Here is a 21,373-nt window from a genome sequence, read left to right as displayed (position 1 = left end):
ATATGTATGTATATATGTGTATATATATATATATATATATACACTACAGAATACTACTCAGTGATTAAAAAATGAAATCCTTTCTCTTACAAAAACAGGGATGCAACTGGAAACCATTATACTTAGTGAAATAAGCCAGTCCCAAAAAAACAAGTATCATATGTTTTCCCTCATCTGTAATAACTAATAGAGTACCTGAAAGGGCACATATAGAAGTGAAATTAACATTTTCAAATTTCTTTACAGCCTTTGTCTCTACTGTTGAGGAACAGTGTTTTTTTTTTTCTTCATACTATTTGTTGAACTCTGGAGTTAAGCTTACGAGTACAAAGTAAACTGAAAATAGATCTTTGTGAAAATTTAGAGTGGGAATAGGAGAGGGAAGAGGAAGATGGGTTGGAGTGTGGGTAGAAGAGCGAGCAAGAGGGAGGGTAGACTGGGAAGTTATCATTATGTTCTTCAATCTGCATATATCAAATACATAAAATTTGTATATCTTAAATAAAATTTAAGGGGCCAGTGCTGTGGCGCAGCAGGTTAAAGCCCTGGCCTGAAGTGTCAGCATCTCATATGGGCGCTGGTTCTAGTCCTGGCTGCTCCTCTTCTGATCCAGCTCTCTGCTGTGGCCTGGGAAAGCAGTAGAAGATGGCCTAAGTCCTTGGGCCCCTGCACCTATGTGGGAGACCCAAAAGAAGGTCCTGGCTACAGATTAGCACGGCTCTGGCCGTTGCAGCCATCTAGAGAGTAAACCAGTGGATAGAAGACTTCTCTCTGTCTCTACCTCTCTAACTCTTTCAAATAACTAAAATAAATCTTTTTTAAAAAAAAACTTTTAAAAAACCGTAATGTCAGAATGAACCAATTCTAAAGTAATTGGAAAGGCTCAAACAGCAGGAAGAAGTTGTTCAGCGTATCAGTTGTGTGAGCTCTCTGCTCGTCTGTGCTGGTCAGGATTATTGACAGACCCATTTAATCAGAAACGGATGATCAGGACCATGAGGGGTTTGGAAATTGGAGGGTTCACAAAGTGACAGTAATAAGGAGCCCTGTCACACATCCAGCTTCTGACCAACTGGCTCTGAGGGTGTGGAAGCACATTGTTCAACTTACACACTCATCTTGTTGGTTTTTTATGTAGGTCTTCAGCCTGTCAAGACTGCTCAGTAGGGCACCATTTGATGAGGTTGATCATCTCAGCTGTCTTTGAGCTTGGTGTTATCTATAAATTTCACTGCAATGTTTCCTACAGCTTCATCCAAAGTTCTCCATGAAGACAGCAGCGTGGTCATCCAGCCCAGGAAGTCACTTCACCACTTTGGTCTGCTGTTTATTTCTCTATAAAATTTCGTTGGATGGCCATTAAAACTAAGCACAGGATCTGGCTTTACCCAAAGCTTTAAGAAGCCTCCTCTGTACAAGCAGACAATATTGTATTTTTGTGATTGTTTTTGAAATCCACTGACCTCATGAACTTTTATGCCAAATTTTGGTGATTGAGCATTTTCCAAAGAACAGATTTGCAATTTTAAGGAGATTCTCAATAAAGGTTCAAGGACCACTACTGGAAGAAGCTGGCTATCCCAGCAGCTACCCATCCACCTAACTGCTATTTTGGCACACTCCCCATCTCCAGCTTGACAATGTTGAAGCAGGTCACTATTTTGATATAAATAACAGTGAGTTCTTATACTTCTCACAGCCTTTGAGTTTCCTCCTTCAGGATGTAGTTGTGTTTTTATTTTTTTTAAGTCTGCTCCTCTCCAAAGGGGTTGTCATAGAAGAACTAAAGATACAAATTCCTAGCATCTTGGGCTCAAAGCCTTTGAAAGCGTAGACTGAAGGACTTAAGGACTAAAGTTTATGCTACTATTAGTAGATGTGCATGGCTACCTGATTAAATCCAAGTTCCATCTCAAAACTAGCCAAATATTCTGCCAGTGAGAGTGAAGTCAGAGGAGGAGAACTGAAATATTGAGCTATCTCTGAAATGGAGTCCCACTCCTGCCCCCATCACTGGCAGGAGAGGTAAGTAGTGGAAACTCTGGATGGATGTGGTGTACCTGTAAACACTGGCAACAGTTCAGAAAGGTCCATTGAGGTACCCCATATCCAGAATGGAAGCAATAGAGAAGGAACGTGAGGGTATCTGGGCAGACAGGCCTGACGCATCATCAGAAATTCTTAAACCAAGCGAGACAGAGAGTAAACTCTGTATTCCCCTTGTGCCCAAGAGGGAGAGGTAAATCTCATAAAATGAGCGAACCACAAGGGCCTTTCACTTGGCTTAAGGATGACACAGCAAACACACCAGGGACCAGAGGCTGAGTGAGTAAAGATGTTTCTGCTGAAGCCAGCTTAGATTAACAATGAAAACCGAAGGCCAGATATTTTATGTGTCTCCCAGCCAATGCCCTGAGACAGCCTAAAAGCCCTCCCACTTTCTACAATGTACAGGAGGATGGATGATATGGTGCCACATGGGAAACTCTCATTTCTTATTAGGATGCCCAGGCTCAAGTTCCAGCTCCACTCCCAACTCCATCTTTCTTTTTTTAAAAAACTTTTATTTAATGAATATAAATTTCCAAAGTACAGAATATGGATTTCAATGGCTTTCCCCCCATAACATCCCTCCAACCCGCAACCCTCCCCTTATCCACTCCCTCTCCCCTTCCATTCACATCAAGATTCATTTTCAATTCTCTTTATATACAGAAGATCAGTTTAGCAAACATTAAGTAAAGATTTCAACAGTTTGCTCCCACACAGAAACATAAAGTGAAAAATACGTGTTCCTTATAGATAGTGGTGATGGCTCCAATACCCGAGTCTCTGTCACCCATGTGGGAGATTCTGTTCCTGGCATAAGCTCTTTGGGGCATCTGACAAGTAAACCAGAGAAAGGGAGCTCTCTCTGTATATTTTTCCCTGAGAGTCAGAAAAAGCAAAGATAAAAGGTTTTGGGGGGCCAGCGCGGTGATGTAGCAGGTCAAGCCACTGCCTGTGGTGCCAGCATCCCATATGGACGCCGGCTCAAGTCCTGGCTGCTCTGCTTCCAATCCAGCTCTTTGCTATGGCTTGAGAAAGCAGTAGAAGATGGCCCAAGTCCTTGGGCCCCTGCACCCACATGGGAGACCAAGAAGAAGCTCCTGGCTCCAGATTGGCACAGCTCCGGCCATTGTGGCCAATTGGGGAGTGAACCAGCAGATGAAGGACCTTTCTCTCTCTGCCTCTCCTTCTATACATAACTCTGACTTTCAAATAAAATAAATAAATCTTAAAAAAAAGATTTTTGTTCTCTTCGAACTTTTACACATGGTTTATATGAGGACTATTCCTTTAAAAATGTTCCTGTGACTTCTCCAAGGAAATACTAACTATTGTTCAGTTGCTAAATGTTCCTCATGTGAATACCCAGTTGATAAATTGCTTCTTGAGTCAAGGCAAGGAAAGTCCTTCTGGAAAAGTTTGCCTTCATCCCAAGGTGCACAATACAATTGCATGACCAAAAAATTCCCTTTTTCCATATCTCTAGGACACACAAAAGTAATTGTTGTTACTGAGTGCAATAATTCATTTATCTCAAGGAACTGGTGACATTAGTTCATTTGTTATGTTAATAAAGCCCTGGCCTAACTGTGCATTGTGTTTAATTTTGTCAACAGTTGGGATTTTTCCAAAAACAAGTGGGATGTCATTCTAAATAAATACATTTTAATTTTACCAGGAATTTGTTTCCCTCAAAATGTTTATCTCAATGTTATTTTTAACACTAATTTATCTCTTTGATGAATTGTCATCTCTGTTAGAATTTAAGTTCCTCGAGGGGAAAGACTACTTCTAATTTGCTCAGGGTTCTGCCTTTGGTTCCTACTCCCATGCCTAGAGAGTGATAGCACCTGTGTCAATCAAGACTGACAGCACTGCAGTAACCAACAACCTGAAAACCTCAGGGGCTTCCAAGAAAAAGGTTAGCTGTGGTTCTGCTCTTCCTCATAGCTACTGGAAGACTGCCATGGTAGAGAGAAAGAGACCTCAAATACATGCTAGCACTTCTGCCTGACTAGCCAAACCCATCACATGGCCAGGAAGGGGACGTGTAACCTTTCCAGGGAGGGGCCCTGCAGGGAAGGGATGTGCGTGGAACAGTAACGCCATTCAGGACAAACCCTAGTGATTAAGCCATCTAAACTTCCAAATTATAATTCTTAAGTTAGGTGCTTTTTGGTTATTTCTTCCCATGCACCTTTTACCTTTGATACTTGAGACTTCCTTGTGTTAGAAAAACATCCATTTCAGAATGTCTCATTTTACCTTCCCCTTCATTATACTTGGGTCAAATGTATTTGATCATGCATAATACAAGGGTTTTTCCAAAGGTTCATGGCAAGTGCAATTAAAAGATAAGTTGATCTGAGTGCAAAACTGCTTGGAATCCTTGAGATGACATTTTTAATTTACGTTACCATCAAAGACTTAATGTTTCACTAAATATGCTATCTCAGAAAGAAACTAAAATTTACTGTATGTGAGTGAACTTGAGTATCTTCTCAAAATGATTATTGTTTATAGCCCTTGCCTAGTTTTCTGAAGTGTGGTCCTTTTTACCTTCTATTTATTGAACTCTTTAATGGAGCATTAAGCCTTTGTCTATAATGTAAATTAAAAATGTTCTCAAAAATACTGTATTTTTAAAACTCAAAAAGTTTGAAATCTACTCACGAGTCTTCAAAAAAGTTTACCCATATTATGAAATCCTTACACATGTACTTCAGAAAGTGTTTCACACCAATATCGACTCATTTTTTTCCACTTCCCCACAAACTATTTGAGATGGCCTCATTGCTCCCTGCACCTAAGAGCGTAACTCCAAGTTTAGAGGACAGTGTGGTCACCGTTCCTAACACTAATGTAGTAACAAAGGCCTCAGCTGACTGTTACAGAACCCAACTCAGGGTTTCCATTTCCTGTGCTAGGGAAGACCCATCATCTGAAAACCCCTCACTTCACAAAATCTGAAAATGCTAGACAAAATAATCAATGGTAAGCATCTCTCACAGTAGTTAAAATGCTGTTTGGGGAGTTGTCACTGTAGCATAGTGGGCTAAGTCTCCGTCTGTGGCGCCAGCATCCAGTATGGGCTCTGGTTCGTATCCCAGTTGCTCCACTTCCAATCCAGCTCTCTGCTATGGCCTAGAAAAGCAGTGGAGGATGGCCCAAGTGCTTGGGCCCCTGCACCCTTGTGGGAGACCTGGAAGAAGCTCTTGGTTTCGGATCAGCCCAGCTCCGTCCATTGTGGCCATATGGGGAACGAACCAGTAGATTGAAGACCTCCGTCTCTGCCTCTCCCTCTAACTCTACCTGTCAAATAAAATCTTTTAAAAAATTAAAAATCCTGGGGTCAGCACTGTGGCACAGCAGATTAAAACCCTGGCCTGCAGCACTGGCATCCCTGGTATTAGTCCCTGTTCTGCTTCTGATTCAGCTCCCTGCAAACGGGTACCCTAAGAAGCAGCAGGTGATATGGGATAGGCAGGCAGCTAGGTAAGACCTGCTGAACTGGAGGTCCCTGCAAGCCACAAGCCTCCAACGCCATGTAATTCTATCGTACTTGTCAATCGAAACACTCCCTTTCCAGGGATACATCAACTTCATCTGGGAGTTGGGGACAAGGGACAAAGCACCATGGAAATATGGACATTATACCCTATGTAGCATTTTATAGAGGTATCATAAAACTCCCAGACGGCTTTGCCCCTGCAGAGGCACCCACCTCTAAGTTCATGTAAGAGTCCAATAACTTGGGGGAGCTTTCTCTTCCACAAGAGAACATGACTGGAGAAGGTGGTAAGTGCTCTCTGCTTCCTCTACCTGCCCCCCGAAAGCCCACTCATGATGGGTGTCTCTGCATGTGGGGAACCCATGTTTGTGTGTGTGTGTGTGTTTCTCTGCCTTTCAAATACAATTTGAATTTTAAAAAATAAATTATAAGGCTAGCATTGTGGCACCACCTACAATGCTGGCATATCGGAGTGCTGATACGAATGCTGGTTGCTCCACTTCTGATCCAATTCCCTGCTATTGTGCCTGGAAAAGCAGATGATGGGCTAAGTATGTGGGGGCCCTGTCACCCACATGGAGACCCAGATGGAGCTCTAGGCTCCTGGCATAAGCACAGTCCAGCTCCAGCTCTTGTGGCCAATTTGGGGAGTGAACCAGCAGATGGAAGATCTCTCTGTGTCCCTCCCTCTCTGATACTCTGCCTTTCAAAGAAATAGTTTTAAAATGAATTTTAAAATCTTCAAATATATGTATTCTCTTAAATGCATGCCTAAACTTGGGAAACAGTAAAAGAATTTCAGGCACCAAAAAAAAAAAATAAAATGAAATTGAAATGCCAAACATAGCTGATAGCCAGAAAGCCAAGAGGAAAACCATCAAGTGAATGAAGGACTTTCTGGTTCGATGCTGGCATTACAACCTCGAGGCTAAAATTTCATTGGCTTCATGCGAGGAGACCCTGCTTAAGTTGGAAAGTTACAATAGACACAAAATAAAACTGTAATCCACAAAGCACCTGGGCCTAGGTAAGAATTATGCCCAGACTTGCTAGCTTTAGCAAGAGAAAAAAAAAAAAAAAAACAGGATATCCAGTTAAACTGCAAAAGAAACAGTCAGGAGAGTGAAGAGACAACCGACAGAATGGGAAAAAATATTTGCAAACTATGCAACAGATAAAGGGTTAATAACCAGAATCTACAAAGAGATCAAGAAACTCCACAAAAACAAAACCAACAACCCACTTAAGAGATGGGCCAAGGACTTCAATAGACATTTTTCAAAAGAGGAAATCCAAATGGCCAACAGGCACATGAAAAAATGTTCAAGGTCACTAGCAATCAGGGAAATGCAAATCAAAAGCACAATGAGGTTTCACCTCACCCCGGTTAGAATGGCTCACATACAGAAATCTACCAACAACAGATGCTGGCAAGGATGTGGGGAAAAAGGGACACTAACCCACTGTTGGTGGGAATGCAAACTGGTCAAGCCACTATGGAAATCAGTCTGGAGATTCCTCAGAAACCTGAATATAACCCTACCGTTCGACCCAGCCATCCCACTCCTTGGAATTTACCCAAAGGAGTTTAAATTGATAAACAAAAAAGCGGTCTGCACCCTAATGTTTATTGCAGCACAATTCACAATAGCCAAGACCTGGAACCAACCTAAATGCCCATCAATGGTAGACTGGATAAAGAAATTATGGGATATGTATTCTTTAGAATACTATACTGCAGTAAGAAACAACGAAATCCAGTCATTTGCAACAAAATGGAGGAATCTGGAACACATCATGCTGAGTGAAGTAAGTCAGTCCCAAAGGGACAAATACCATATGTTCTCCCTGATTGGTGACAACTGACTGAACACCAAAAAGGAAACCTCCTGAAGTGAAATGGACACTATGAGAAATGGTGACTTGATCAGCATAGCCCTGACTGCTAATGGACAACTTAATACATTATCCCTCATAGTATTTTTTTTTGTCTGTTCTACTTAATATGACTGGTTTAATTCTGTAATTATCACACAGTTATTCTTAAGTGTTGAAAATTAACTGAAATGTGATCCCTGTTAAACATAAGAGTGGCAATAAGAGAGGGAAGAGATGTATAATTTGGGGCATGCTCAAGCTGACTTGCCCCAATTGGTAGAGTTGGAAACATACCAGGGGATTCCAATTCAATCCCATCAAGGTGGCATGTGCCAATGCCATCTCACTATTCCAAGTGATCAATTTCAGTTCACAATTGATCATAATGAAAGGACTAAGAGTCAAAGGGAGCACATAAACAAGTCTAGTATCTGCTAACACTAACCGATAGAATAAATAAAGGGGAGAGTGATCCAACATGGGAAGTGAGATACTCAGCAGACTCATAGAATGGCAGATGTCCTAAATAGCACTCTGGCCTCAGAATCAGCCCTAAAGGCACTTGGATCTGGCTGAAAAGCCCACGAGAGTATTTCAGGCATGGAAAGCCAAGACACTCTGGCAAAAGATCTCTGTGAGTAAGATCCCAGTGGAAAGAACAGGTCTTCAAAGAGGGAGGTGCCTTTCTCTGAAGGGAGGAGAGAACCTCCACTTTGACTATGACCGTGTCTAAACAAGATAAGAGTCGGAGAACTCAAGGGGCTTCCATAGCCTTGGAAACTCATGACTGGAACATAGGGAGATTACTGATGCCATAAACAAGAGTGTCAATTTGTAAAGTCAACAACAGGAGTCACTGTGCACTTACTCCTCATGTAGGATCTCTGTCCTTAATGTGCTGTACACTGAGGCTTAATGCTATAACGAGTACTCAAACAGTATATTTCACTTTGTGTTTCTATGGGGGTGCAAACGATTGAAATCTTTACTTAATGTACACTAAACTGATCTTCTGTAAAAAAAAAAGAAAAAAAAGAAATTATCAATTCCCAACTTGACTCTCACTGGGATTAAACATGACAATAGGTCTGATCTGATTTCATCATCATTTAAAAAAAATCATCTATTATTTTTCACTTTATGTTTCTGTGTGGGAGCAAACTGTTGAAATCCTTACTTAAGGTATACTAAGCTGATCTTCTGTATATTAAGATAATCGAAAATGAATCTTGATGTGAATGGAAGGGGAGAGGGAGTGGGAAAGGGGAGGGTTGTGGGTGGGAGGGACGGTATGGGGGGGGGAAGCCATTGTAACCCATGAGTCGTACTTTGGAAATTTATATTCATTAAATAAAAGATAAAAAAAATTAAAAAAAAAGAAAAAAAAATAAACTAGATTGAAAACATACAACAAGTTTTGTTTTTTTTTTTTTTTCGTTCTGTGGGTACAGGCTTTACTGGGCAGAGTGAATAAACTCTTTCCTATTCTTTTTTTTTTTTTTCCTTTTTTTGACAGGCAGAGTGGACAGTGAACATTAGATATGGTAAAGCTGTACGGGGGACGTATTTATACTGGAAAATTATTTCTCCAAAATTCAAGTTTAATTGGGAGCCTGTGTTTTATCTGACAACCTAAGGACACCAGAGAAATTACCTACCAGAATACAGAGTAAGAGTGTTTGCTCATTTCCATGTGGGCTGCGAGTAGTGGGAGAGGGGAGACCTTTCCCTACTCAAGAATGAATAGCATAGGTCTGCCCTTCAACAGATTTACAATTCAACATTTATGACTTACATGAGCTTCATTTATACCAAGTCAGAAATTAGTCTAAGAACTGTCCTCCAGACCATGATACCCCAGCACTCTGAAGATAAGCTCACAAGCCAAGATTACAGTTGGGTAGCCTGGGTACTGCAAGTGAAGTAGGCTCTGTGAAAATTGCTGATACAAAGACAAAATCCCTCTTGTCAGAGACAAAATTAAAGCTAGAAAATTAGGCAGGAAAGGAGCTCATGCCTGCCTGTCTGAGATAAGTCCCTTCTCAAGGACTTTCTCAAAACCCCATAAGAAATTCTTTGTTGTTCTACAAGCAACCCCGTGGGGCTTTGCAAATCTCACAGGCATGCATATATTTCTGTATCAAGGTTTATCTTCAGCATTCTTTCAGACTATAGCAATTGAGGTAGATTCTCACATTTACCCAACAGAGGCACCTCCAACAATAAGCTGACACCAACCCTGCCTAGGGTATCCGAAACCAATTTACTGTGTATCCAACCAGTTTATGTGAATTTATTTTTTTTTCCAAATAAAAACTTTCCCTTGCCTCAAACACCTTAAATAATCCCAGAGTCTCCCATGGCATGTTGAAGTAACACGTTGACAGTAGGGACTCCATTTTGGAACACCCAAGACTCCATCCTGGGAAGGCTTCCCCACCCCCCAACTGTGAGACTCTGGTCTGAAACTATGATCTAAAACAGTCAGACAGCAGTTCACTATGCCACACTTGGCAAAGCATAGAGACCCCTAGCATGATCACTCAGTCTTGGAAGCAGATAGGCTGCACCTGGGTTAATGATAAAAAAAAAAAAAAAGGTCATGTCTACGTCCTACATACAATTTAAGCCAATACCTGGATTGTCAAGATTATAATTGAAATTGTTGAGAGTGTAACTGGTATTGTTAAGATTATAATTGATATTACTTTTGATTAGGTTTTAGGTTAGCTTGACCCTAGTAACCACGTATTCCCCTCCTGATTTTGTGATTTTTGCCTTTATAAACTCTGTTGCTTTGGGCTTCAAGGTCGAAAGTTCTTTAGGGCGTGAGCCCACTAGCCACTGCTGGCAATAAAGGACCGTCAAATTTTGTCAAGTGTGGTGCTCCTGTTTGCACTCACTCAGGTACAACAATGTATATTCCAATTGCAATATACTCCATTCCAAAACAAATTGATTAACTTTGGGAGATTAGTGTTAGTCTGATATATACTTTTAAAAAATTAAAGGACATGAAGACTTTCAGACACGTTGGTAGTGGGGGTGTTCAAAGGTGATTTCTTCTCTGTTGCTCCTTAAAGTGGGGACAACTCAAGGCATACCCATCCCATGGCTTCACATTGTAATTCTCATCGGGCTCATCATCTAACACAAATCTATCACCACTACTAAGCCGGGAGGGAATAAAAGCCTTTAAGAATAGACCTTAAGATCACGTCAATACTTTTAGTTCCCTGTTGTCAAATTAGCCACTTGGACTTAACTACAGCTGGAGACACCTCCAGCAGTCTGTCATTAGTAGCTTGGCCCCAGCACGGACACTTGGCCTAGCATGTAAGAGGCCGGTGTTCCACATGGGAGAACCAGGGTTCATTTCTCAGATCTAGCTCCTCATTCCAGCTTCCTGCTAATGGGCACCCCGGGAAGCAGTGATAGCTCAAGTATTTAGGTTCCAGACATCCTTGTCGGGAGGCCAGGACAGATTTCAGCTCCAAGCTTCACCCTCAGCTCAATCTCTGGGCTTGCAGACATTGGGGGTTGAATCAGGAGATGGGATCCTGATCCCTCTCCCTCTCTCAGAACTTTTAACATAGGCTTGGCCCCCACACTTATTTCTTGGAAATCCCTGAAGAGTGGCCAGCCATTCCAGATTATCTGGATCTTTCCTGGTTTTAGCCCTTAAATACCTCAGTCCTGAGCCAAACAAGAGAAACATTCTTCATTCTAATAAATAACACATTATATAAGTCTGTGATGGTTTTTCTCTTTACCTTGCTTCCACACACAGGCAAAATAAGCTAATTGTTGATTCACAAGGTAGGTTATGTCTGGATCAGGCCTCTAAAGCGCAGGAAATAAAGCAAAAAAAAATTCAACAGGATTGTGCACAGCAAGGAAAAGAATCATCAACAGAGTGAAGAGACAACCTACACAATGAGAAAATATTTGCAAGCTATGCATGTAATAGGGGGTTAATTTCCAAAGTACCTGAAGAATTCCAACAACTCAATAACAAAAACAATCAATCCAACTAAAAATGGGCAATAGATCTAAACAGACACTTCTCTAATGAAGAAATACAAATTCCCAACAGGTACATGAAAAAATGTTCAACACCACTAATCAGAGAAATACAAATCTAAACCACAATGAGGTACCACCTCATTGTAGCAAGATTGACTATTATCTAAAAGATAACAAGTGTTGGTAATGATGTAGAGAAATGGGAACGCTAAACCCCATTGGTGAGAATGTAAACTAGTATAGCCATTGCGGAAAACAGGATAGAGGTTCCTCCAGAAAACTAGAACTCCAATGACCACGTGATCCAGCAATACCACTCTTGGAAATATGTCCAAGGGAAATGAAATCCATCTGTCAAAGCCACAACTGCACTCCCTTATTTATTGTAGCAATGCTCATAATAACCAGGAAGCAGAAACAACCTAACTGCCCATTACCTGATGAATGGATAAAAAAAATGGTGCCCCAAAGTGACAAATTCTACACTTTGTCTCATTTGCGCAATATAGACAGTATAAAATTACGTGGATAGGTCATTTGTTACTTATAAACACTGCTTCATTGGATCATACCATGTAAACAACAAATTCTTCTTTCCCATATTGAAAAAAAAGTAGAAATCAAGAGGAAGGAATGGTAAAGACTCATGGAGTACGAGAAATGTTCTTAGTTTAAGTGTTGGTTATGAGTGTGCTCAGAGGACAAAACACTCATTTATCTGTATACTTGTAAGCATTTCTTGGTATGTATATGGTATTTCAATGTTTCAAAAAATAAAGTGACACCCAAAAAAAAAAAAAAAAAGTGGTGTAGCCAGCATTGTGGCACAGCAAATTAAGGCACCACTTGTAACAACAGCACACCATTCACTGGAGAGCTGGTTAGTGTCCTAGCTACAGTGCTTCTGGTACTGCTTCCTGCACGTGTTCCCAGGAAAGCAGTGGAAGATGGTCCAAATGCTTGGGCCCCTGACACCCAAATGGAGTGTAGGAGACCCAAATGGAGTTTCTGGCTCCTGGCTTTGGCCTAGCACCCAGCCCTGGCAGTTAAAGCCATTTGAGAAGTCAATCAGCAAAGAGCTTGCTCACTCACTTGCTCTCTCTCTCTCTCTCCATCTCCCTCTCCCTCATCTGACAGTCTGCTTTCCAAATAAATAAGTCTTAAATAAATGCGGCACACATCCACAATAGAGTATTACTCAGCCGCGAAGATGGATGAAATGCAACAACTTGACTGCAACTAGATATGTTACATGAAAAAAGCTGATCACAGAAAGTATCACATGATCTCACTCATGTGTGGCCTAAAAATAAAGAGACTTCATAGAAGTTTATACATATATATATATATATGTATATATATAGCGCCAGATATCAGAGGCTGAGGAGGAAAGAGGGTTGGGAGAAATTGGGGAAATGTTTTTTGGGTACTAGCCAATACGTAGACAGGAGTAAGTTCTTGGTTCTATTGACAGTAGGGTGAAGATAGATTATATACTTGTCTCTAAAAATAGAAGATTTGGGATCAGCACTGTGGTGCAGTGGGTTAAAGTACAGGCCAACAGTGCTGGCATCCCAAGTGAACACCAGTTCAAGTCCTAGCTTCTCCACTTCTGATCCCGCTCCCTGCTAATGTGCCTGGGAAAACAGCAGAGGATGGCCCAAGTCCTTGGGCTGTAGCACACATATGGGAGACCCAAAAAACTCCTGGCTTCTGATCGGTCCGGCTTCAGCCATTGCAGCCATTTGGAGAGTGAACCAGTGGATGGAAGACCTCTCTCTACCTCTCCTGTCATTCATACAAAAGAATTCTTAAAAAAAAAAAAGTGTAGGAATTTTTTTTAAAAAATTTGATGTTTTTATTAAAAAACATTAAATAGTTGAAAGGATGATTGTATTTACCCAGATTGGACATTACACAATGTATCTATGTAAGGCACCATCACAGTACACCATAAATGTGTATAATTTTTGTATGTCTGAAAAAATTTTAGTAAAAACATTTTTAAGGACAAAGGCTATATTACAGAGGGTCTATAATTGAAAAACGTGTATAAATATGCGTGGATGTATATTCACACATAAACTTCTGAAGCTTCCATTTCCTTATCTGTAAAACACAAACCACCCCTAAGGCCATGGTGAGGGTTGAGATTGTATACAATGTAGATAAAGCACCTAGCTAAGCTCCTGGCACATGGTAAGCACTCAAAGTCATTTTCCTAAGCTTCATAGGTTCATAGCACTTAAATCTGATATATAGGAAAGACTTATTAATGCCTCTACTTTCACATTGATGGTTTGCTAATATCACTTGATTGTTCTCACACAGCATGTCAAACTGTTGACAAATGCCAAATTTTTCTTGCTGTCTTTGGACACTAATATAAACATGTAATCTTTGACTTTCAAAATTCAAAAATCTTGAGACATAAAAGAAAAACAATCAGGTTAAAAAAATTTATTTGAAAGGCAGAGTTAGAGAGGGAGGGATAGAGATCTTCCATCCACTGTTTCATTCTCCAAATGGCCACAATGACCAAGGCTGAACCAGGAGCTTCTTCCAAGTCTCCCACTTGGGCGCAGGGGCCCAAGTACTTGGGACTACTTCTGCTTTCCCAGGCCATTAGCAGGGAGCTGGATTGGAAGTGTAACAGCCAAAACTCAAACTTGCTCCCATATAGGATGTCAGCCAGTACTGCAGGCTGTGGCTTAACTCACTGCAGCACAGCACAGGTGAAATCTCACAGGTTGTTTTATTCTTAAAAGCTTGATGTATTTTACTTCATCTGCCTATCCTCTTCCGCACATTATAAGAGTAACAGTGGGCTGGTGCCGCGGCTCACTAGGCTAATCCTCTGCCTGCAGCGCCAGCACCCCGGGTTCTAGTCCCGGTCGGGGCGCCGGATTCTGTCTGGGGTGCCCCTCTTCCAGTCTAGCTCTCTGCTGTGGCCCGGGAAGGCAGTGGAGGATGGCCCAAGTGCTTGGGCCCTGCACCCGTATGGGAGACCAGGAGAAGCATCTGGCTCCTGGCTTCGGATCAGCGCGGTGCGCCGGCTGCAGCACACCGGCCGCAGCGCACCGGCCGCGGTGGCCATTGGAGGGTGAACCAACGGCAAAAGGAAGACCTTTCTCTCTGTCTGTCTCTCTCTCACTGTCCACTCTGCCTGTAAAAAAAAAAAAAAAAAAAAAAAAAGACAGACCCTGCTGCTGGTGCTGGCTGAAACTTCATCACGTATGTGCATTCTCTACATGCAAACAACACACAGGTAGCATTGAAACCAGCATCCACAGAGCCGCCGCGGTGGCATAGTAAGTTAAACATTTGCTTGCAGTGCCGACATCCCATATGGGCAACTATGAGAGTCCCAGCTGCTCCACTTCTGATCCAGCTCTTTGCGATTGCCTTGAAAAGTATGGTGGGAAGTATTATTATGCTCTTAAAACTGTATATGTGAAATGCAAAAAAAGTTTAAGTTTTTTTTTAAAGATTTATTTATTTGAAAGGCAGAGTTACTACACAGAGGCAGAGGTTGGGGGAGGGGGTCTTCCATCCGCTGGTTCACTCCCCAGATGGCCACAATGGCCAGAGCTGTGCCAATCCAAAGCCAGGAGTTTCTTTCGGGTCTACCACATGGGTACAGGAGCCCAAGGATTTGGGCCATTTTCCACTGCTTTCCCAAGCCATAGCAGAGAGCTGGATCAGAAGCGGAGCAGTCAGAACCCAAACCAGAACCCATATGGGATGCCAGCACTGTAGGCGGTGGCTTTACCCACTTCACCACAGTGCTGGCCCCAGTTTTTTTTAATCTCAAAAATAAATAAAAAGTACTGCTGGGAGATCCAAGATGGCTGAGTAAGGAAAAGACATGCCGATTTTGACAATGGTAAGACAACAGAAGAAAAGGGAAGGAATTGCAATCCCAGGGGCATCTGGAGCACAACTTGCAGTAGAAAAATCTACAGAATGATGACAGACGCCATCAAGCAGTGGGGACAATGCCACCAGTGGCTGGGGGATGCCATCTTCTTGGAGTGGCGTGAAAGGAGCCTGCAGCAGCCCGTGGCATGAATAATGTCACTTGAGGGAGGACCTCATGACTTTTAGTCCAGCGTGGAGCTCTAGCAGGGGCAGGGTGCCCACCTAACCCCCTGAACGGAAAGCACATTGCTTTCTTCCCATCCCCCGACAAGGGCACCTGCAAGGAAGAAGTGACATCTCAATACAGCAAGTAGAGGCTGCCGCAGCCTGGAAGTGACTGGGGGTTTCATCAGAGGGGTAAATCCTCAGTCCCCACTGTGAGTCCGGCCTAGAGAGTTGGCAGGGGCAGGGGGAGCACCCACTTAGCCTGTCCCCTCACTCTATCAAGGCACTCGGGCTCCACTAGCCACGGTAGAGCACTGACCAACTCTGTCAGCCAGACAGCTGGCTCTGGGAACACCGGCTGTCCATGGATGGGAGGGGCTCACAGGGCTGAGGGTGGATCCCCTGTTCTCTGGGCCTGTGGGAGCCCTGCGTGCTATGACTGTGGAAATTCTGTGACTGTGTGATAGGACATGGGGTGTGACTAGGTTTTTAGGAAATCACTGTCCAGCTTCAGAGACTCAGAGCTCCAAGTGCCTGGCATGGGTCACACAAGAGTTCCTCACCCATGGTGAGGAGTGCGGACACCTGCTGACACTCCAGACTACCGCCCCACCCTCAAGCCCCTTGGCCCTATCTAGAACAAACCTCCAGATATCTGCTGAAAGTACAGAAACTCCACTAAGCCATAGTGGCAAATTTCAAAGGAAAAAAGCCCTCAGGAGAAAACCAACAGGTGTTTCCACAAATGCCTAAAAGCAAATATAGAAATACAGGAAGGCCAGCTGTCGCTCCCCCTCTTCGTGGAGGAACGACACAGGACCCTGCGCTGTTCTTTCGTCTGCTCGGCCCTCCCCGGGTTTGCTGCTGGTTCTTCCCGGGTTGGCTACTATCCCTTCCACCTCCGTGGAAGGGCAGTTCCCCCTGGCCACATTCCCCACTTCCGCAGGGGAGCGGCACACTGCCGGCCGGCTCTCTCGGGGGCTGCACGGGTTCCCTTAGATGTTCCCCATAGATGTTCCTGGTGCATGCCGTCTCTCTCCTCCTTTATAGTCCTCCTCCGCCAATCCTAACTCGGCTGCCCACACGCCGAGTACGCTGCTCTCCAATCAGGAGCAAGTCCTACAGTTTATTGGTTGAACTGGAGGCAGCTGGGTAGAAGCTGTTTTCTCCTCTCCCAGCGCCATATTGTAGGAGAGCAGATGCATAGAATAAGTCTTAATTCCAGTAACTTAGTCTAGTCCGAGCTGCTCCCCACAGAGGAGAGCAGATGCATAGAATAAGTCCTAATTCGAGTAACTTAGTCTAGTCCGGATTGCTCCCCACAGATCCCCCTTTCTTTTTATTTTTTAGCGTTGATACGCGCCTGTCTTCGGTGTCCCGCGGCACACACTCTGCTCTACTTGCTAGAGTTGCCACAGGCTCTTACAAGTCCTATCAGGCAAACCGAATCCGGGTCCTCTCTTCGCCATGTTGTGAGGAGGTTTTTAGGCGCTGATGCGTGCCTGTGTTCGGTGCCCTGCAGCGCATGCTCTGCTCTGCCCGCAGGGGCTTACAAAACCTATCAGGCAAACCGAATCCAAGCCTTCTCATTGCCGTATTGTGGGGAGGCTTATTGGTGTTGATTCGTGCCTATCTTCGGTGACCTGCGGCGCATAAGCTGCTAGCTGCCGCAGGTGCTCATCGTGCTCATCGCCTCACTTAATCAGGCAGACCGAATCCAAGCTCTCACAGTGCAGTGTTGTAGGGAGGCCTTTCTATTTCTCTATTTCTCTATCTCCGGGCATTCCTATTTCTCCCATTTTACTTCTATCTTCCAGCATTCCTATTTCTCTCATCTTACTTCTAAACTTCTGTTTCTCTTATCCCTGCGGCTTTCCGGCGCCTCGCCCTGCCGGCAGCTTCACGGCTCCGCGCGGCTTCCCGGCGCCTCGCCCCGCCGGCGGGTTCCCGGCTCTGCGCGCACGCTCCGCGGTCTCCACGCACTTCGCGCCCGCACCACGGCCTCGCGCCAGCGTTCCCTATCTATTCACGCCCCGTGCTCTCTCTGCACACGGCGGCTTCCACGAATGTTTCCGCCACCACCGGCATTCAGTCCAAGTTCCCCGGACTAACCTGGCGAATTTCAACCTGGCGGCCCACGTCTCTGCCTCTGGTTCCAGATCTTCGCCTCTTGCTCCCCGGGGTGACTTGAAGAATTCCAAGGTGGCTTATATCTCCGCCTCGGCCTGCACTCGCGGCTTCATCCTCCCTAACATTTTTCTCTACCCGGTATGTTTCCTTAAGTTTTCTTCCAACAATATTCCTCTCATTTCTCCTGGCTTCTCCCCACAGTCCGTATCCGAGTCCAAGCCTCCTCCAGGTTTCACTTTCGCTTTCAATCTCCTAGCTTCTTTCCCACAGTCCGTATCCAAGTCTATGCCTAGGCTTTCAATAGCTTCTTCCGGCACCTTTCTCGTCTGGCTTTCCCCTAGGCTCTTCGCTAGTCTCTCTCTCCGGTATTTTCCTGCTTCTTGCCGTTTCTTCCCTCCTAGGTTTCCTATCCGAGCTAGGTTTCCTATCCGAGCTAGGTTTCCTATCCGAGTCACGGCACCATTATGTCGCTCCCCCTCTTCGTGGAGGAACGACACAGGACCCTGCGCTGTTCTTTCGTCTGCTCGGCCCTCCCCGGGTTTGCTGCTGGTTCTTCCCGGGTTGGCTACTATCCCTTCCACCTCCGTGGAAGGGCAGTTCCCCCTGGCCACATTCCCCACTTCCGCAGGGGAGCGGCACACTGCCGGCCGGCTCTCTCGGGGGCTGCACGGGTTCCCTTAGATGTTCCCCATAGATGTTCCTGGTGCATGCCGTCTCTCTCCTCCTTTATAGTCCTCCTCCGCCAATCCTAACTCGGCTGCCCACACGCCGAGTACGCTGCTCTCCAATCAGGAGCAAGTCCTACAGTTTATTGGTTGAACTGGAGGCAGCTGGGTAGAAGCTGTTTTCTCCTCTCCCAGCGCCATATTGTAGGAGAGCAGATGCATAGAATAAGTCTTAATTCCAGTAACTTAGTCTAGTCCGAGCTGCTCCCCACAGAGGAGAGCAGATGCATAGAATAAGTCCTAATTCGAGTAACTTAGTCTAGTCCGGATTGCTCCCCACAGCCAGCACCGTGGCTCACTAGGCTAATCCTCCGCCTTGCCGCGCCGGCACACCGGGTTCTAGTCCCGGTCAGGGCACCAGATTCTGTCCCGGTTGCCCCTCTTCCAGGCCAGCTCTCTGCTGTGGCCCGGGAGTGCTGTGGAGGATGGCCCAAGTGCTTGGGCCCTGTACCCCATGGGAGACCAGGATAAGTACCTGGCTCCTGCCATCGGATCAGCGCGGTGCACCGGCCGCAGCGCGCCGGCTGCGGCGGCCATTGGAGGGTGAACCAATGGCAAAGGAAGACCTTTCTCTCTGTCTCTCTCACTGTCCACTCTGCCTGTCAAAAAAAAAAAAAAAAGAAAGAAATACAGGAGACATGAACAAGGAGACAATGCAACTCCCCAAAAGGAACACAGCAACACAATATTTGAATATGAAGAGAAAGATTAGTGAAATGCCTGAACAGGAATTCAAAAAACTGATCATAAGATTACTCAAAAGGGGTCGGCACCATGGCTCACTTGGTTAATCCTCTGCATGTGGCACCGGCATCCCATATGGGTGCCAGCTTCTAGTCCCGGCTGCTCCTCTTCCAGTCCAGCTCTTTGATGTGGCCCGGGAGGGCAGTGGAGGATGGCCCAAGTGCTTGGGCCCTGCACCTGCATGGGAGACCAGGAAGAAGCACCTGGCTCCTGGCTTCAGATCAGCCCAGCGCTGGCTGTAGCGGTCATTTGGGGAGTGAACCAACAGAAGGAAGACCTTTCTCTCTCTCTCTCTCTCTCTCTCTCTCTTTAACACTACCTGTCAAAAAATGCCATCTTAACTGTTAAAATGATCATATTAAATGTTAAAAGTCATATATAGATAGGTTTAAGTGTAAAAGTGATCATATAAATAATGTCAAGTGCCTGGTAATAATAGAATTAAAAAGGAAGGAAAGTCCAATAAGAGAAGCAGTCCACACAGCAGACTCCTAGAATGACATTCGCTGTAAATAACACTCTGACCTCAGAATCAACCCTTCAGGCTTCCTGGTCTGGCTGAAAGGCCTGTGAGAGCATTTCGGGCATGGAAAGCCAAGACTCTGTGGCAAAAATAATAATAATAATAATCCTACATGAAGAATCTGAGACCTCAGTGGAAAGAAAGGGCCATCAAAGAAGGATGTACTTTTCTCTGAAGGGAGGAGAGAACATCCACTTTGCCTGTGGTGGTGTCCAAATACTGATGGAATCTACAGTCACAAAAGGCTTCCATAGCCTTGGCAGCCCATGGCAAGAGCCTCGGGTGATCACTGCCATCATAAATAAGTGTTAATTGTTAAAGGAACAAAAGAAGTCACTGTGCATTTACTCCCCGTATAGGACCTCCATCTTTAGTGACTTGTACTTGAAAATCGACTGCAAATCTTGTTCTCAAACTGTTCTCTATATGTTGTTTGTGTGTGTGGGTGCAAACTGGTGAAATCTGTGCTTAACACGGAGTTGGTCCTCTGTATATAAAATCAAACTAAAGATGAACCATAATGAAGAAGGGGATGGGAAAGGGAGAGGGAGGTAGGATGGGAGTCGCAGTGGGAGGGTGGGTACACGAGAAAGAACGACTGTATTCCTAAAGTTCTACCTATGAAAAATACATGCATTAAATAAAAAATTTTTTTAAATGTATATGTTTGTCCATGTTTTAGTATCTCAGTTCACAATAGCTAAGATATGGAGTCAACCTAGATGTCCATTAGCTGATGACTAGTTAAAGAAGCTTTGTATATATACACATGACGGAATACTACTTGTGGGGAGCAGCCCGGACTAGACTGAGTTACTGGAATTAAGACTTATTCTATGCATCTGCTCTCCCACAATATGGCGCTGGGAGAGAAGTAAACAGCTTCCGCACAGCTGCCTCCAGTTCAACCAATAAACTGTAGGACCTACTCCTGATTGGAGAGCAGCGTACTCGGCGTGTGGGCAGCCGAGCTGGGATTGGCGGAGGAGGACTATAAAGGAGAGAGACGGCATGCACCAGGAACATCTATGGGGAACATCTAAGGGAACCCGTGCAGCCCCCGAGAAAGCCGGCCGGCGGTGTGCCGCTCCCCTGCGGAAGTGGGGAATGTGGCCAGGGGGAACTGCCCTTCCACGGAGGTGGAAGGGATAATAGCCAACCCGGGAAGAACCAGCAGCAAACCCGGGGAGGGCCGAGCAGACGAAAGAACAGCGCAGGGTCCTGTGTTGCTCCTCCACGAAGAGGGGGAGCGACACTACTGACATAATGAAATCCTGTGTTGAACAAAATAGATGTAATTGCAGACCATTATGCTTAGTGAAATAAGCCAGCCCCAAAATGACAAATGTTTTCCAATTTTTGGTAATTAATACACAGAGTACAAAAGATGCACTATGAGTGCAGTTGACATTCTGAGAGCTGATTATTGTTTACAGCCCTTATCTGCAACACTTGAAGAATGGTTTTCCTACTTAGTACTTGTTGAATTTGCTATTCAGTGGAGGATTAAGTTTGTGATTATAATGAAAATTGAAAGTATGTCTTAAAAATTAAAATAAAAAATTACGTAAGAAGAGGGAGGGTGAGAGTGAGGGAGGGAGGCAGGGTATGATGGGTAATATCATTATCCTCTTAACACTATATAGGGGGGAAAAAACTATATAGGGGGACCCGGTGCTGTGGCATAGCAAGTAAAGCTGC

This window comes from Oryctolagus cuniculus, chromosome 9, assembly GCF_964237555.1.
Source record: "Oryctolagus cuniculus chromosome 9, mOryCun1.1, whole genome shotgun sequence".
Lineage (NCBI taxonomy): Eukaryota > Metazoa > Chordata > Mammalia > Lagomorpha > Leporidae > Oryctolagus > Oryctolagus cuniculus.
Note: the sequence above shows the minus strand (reverse complement) of the source record.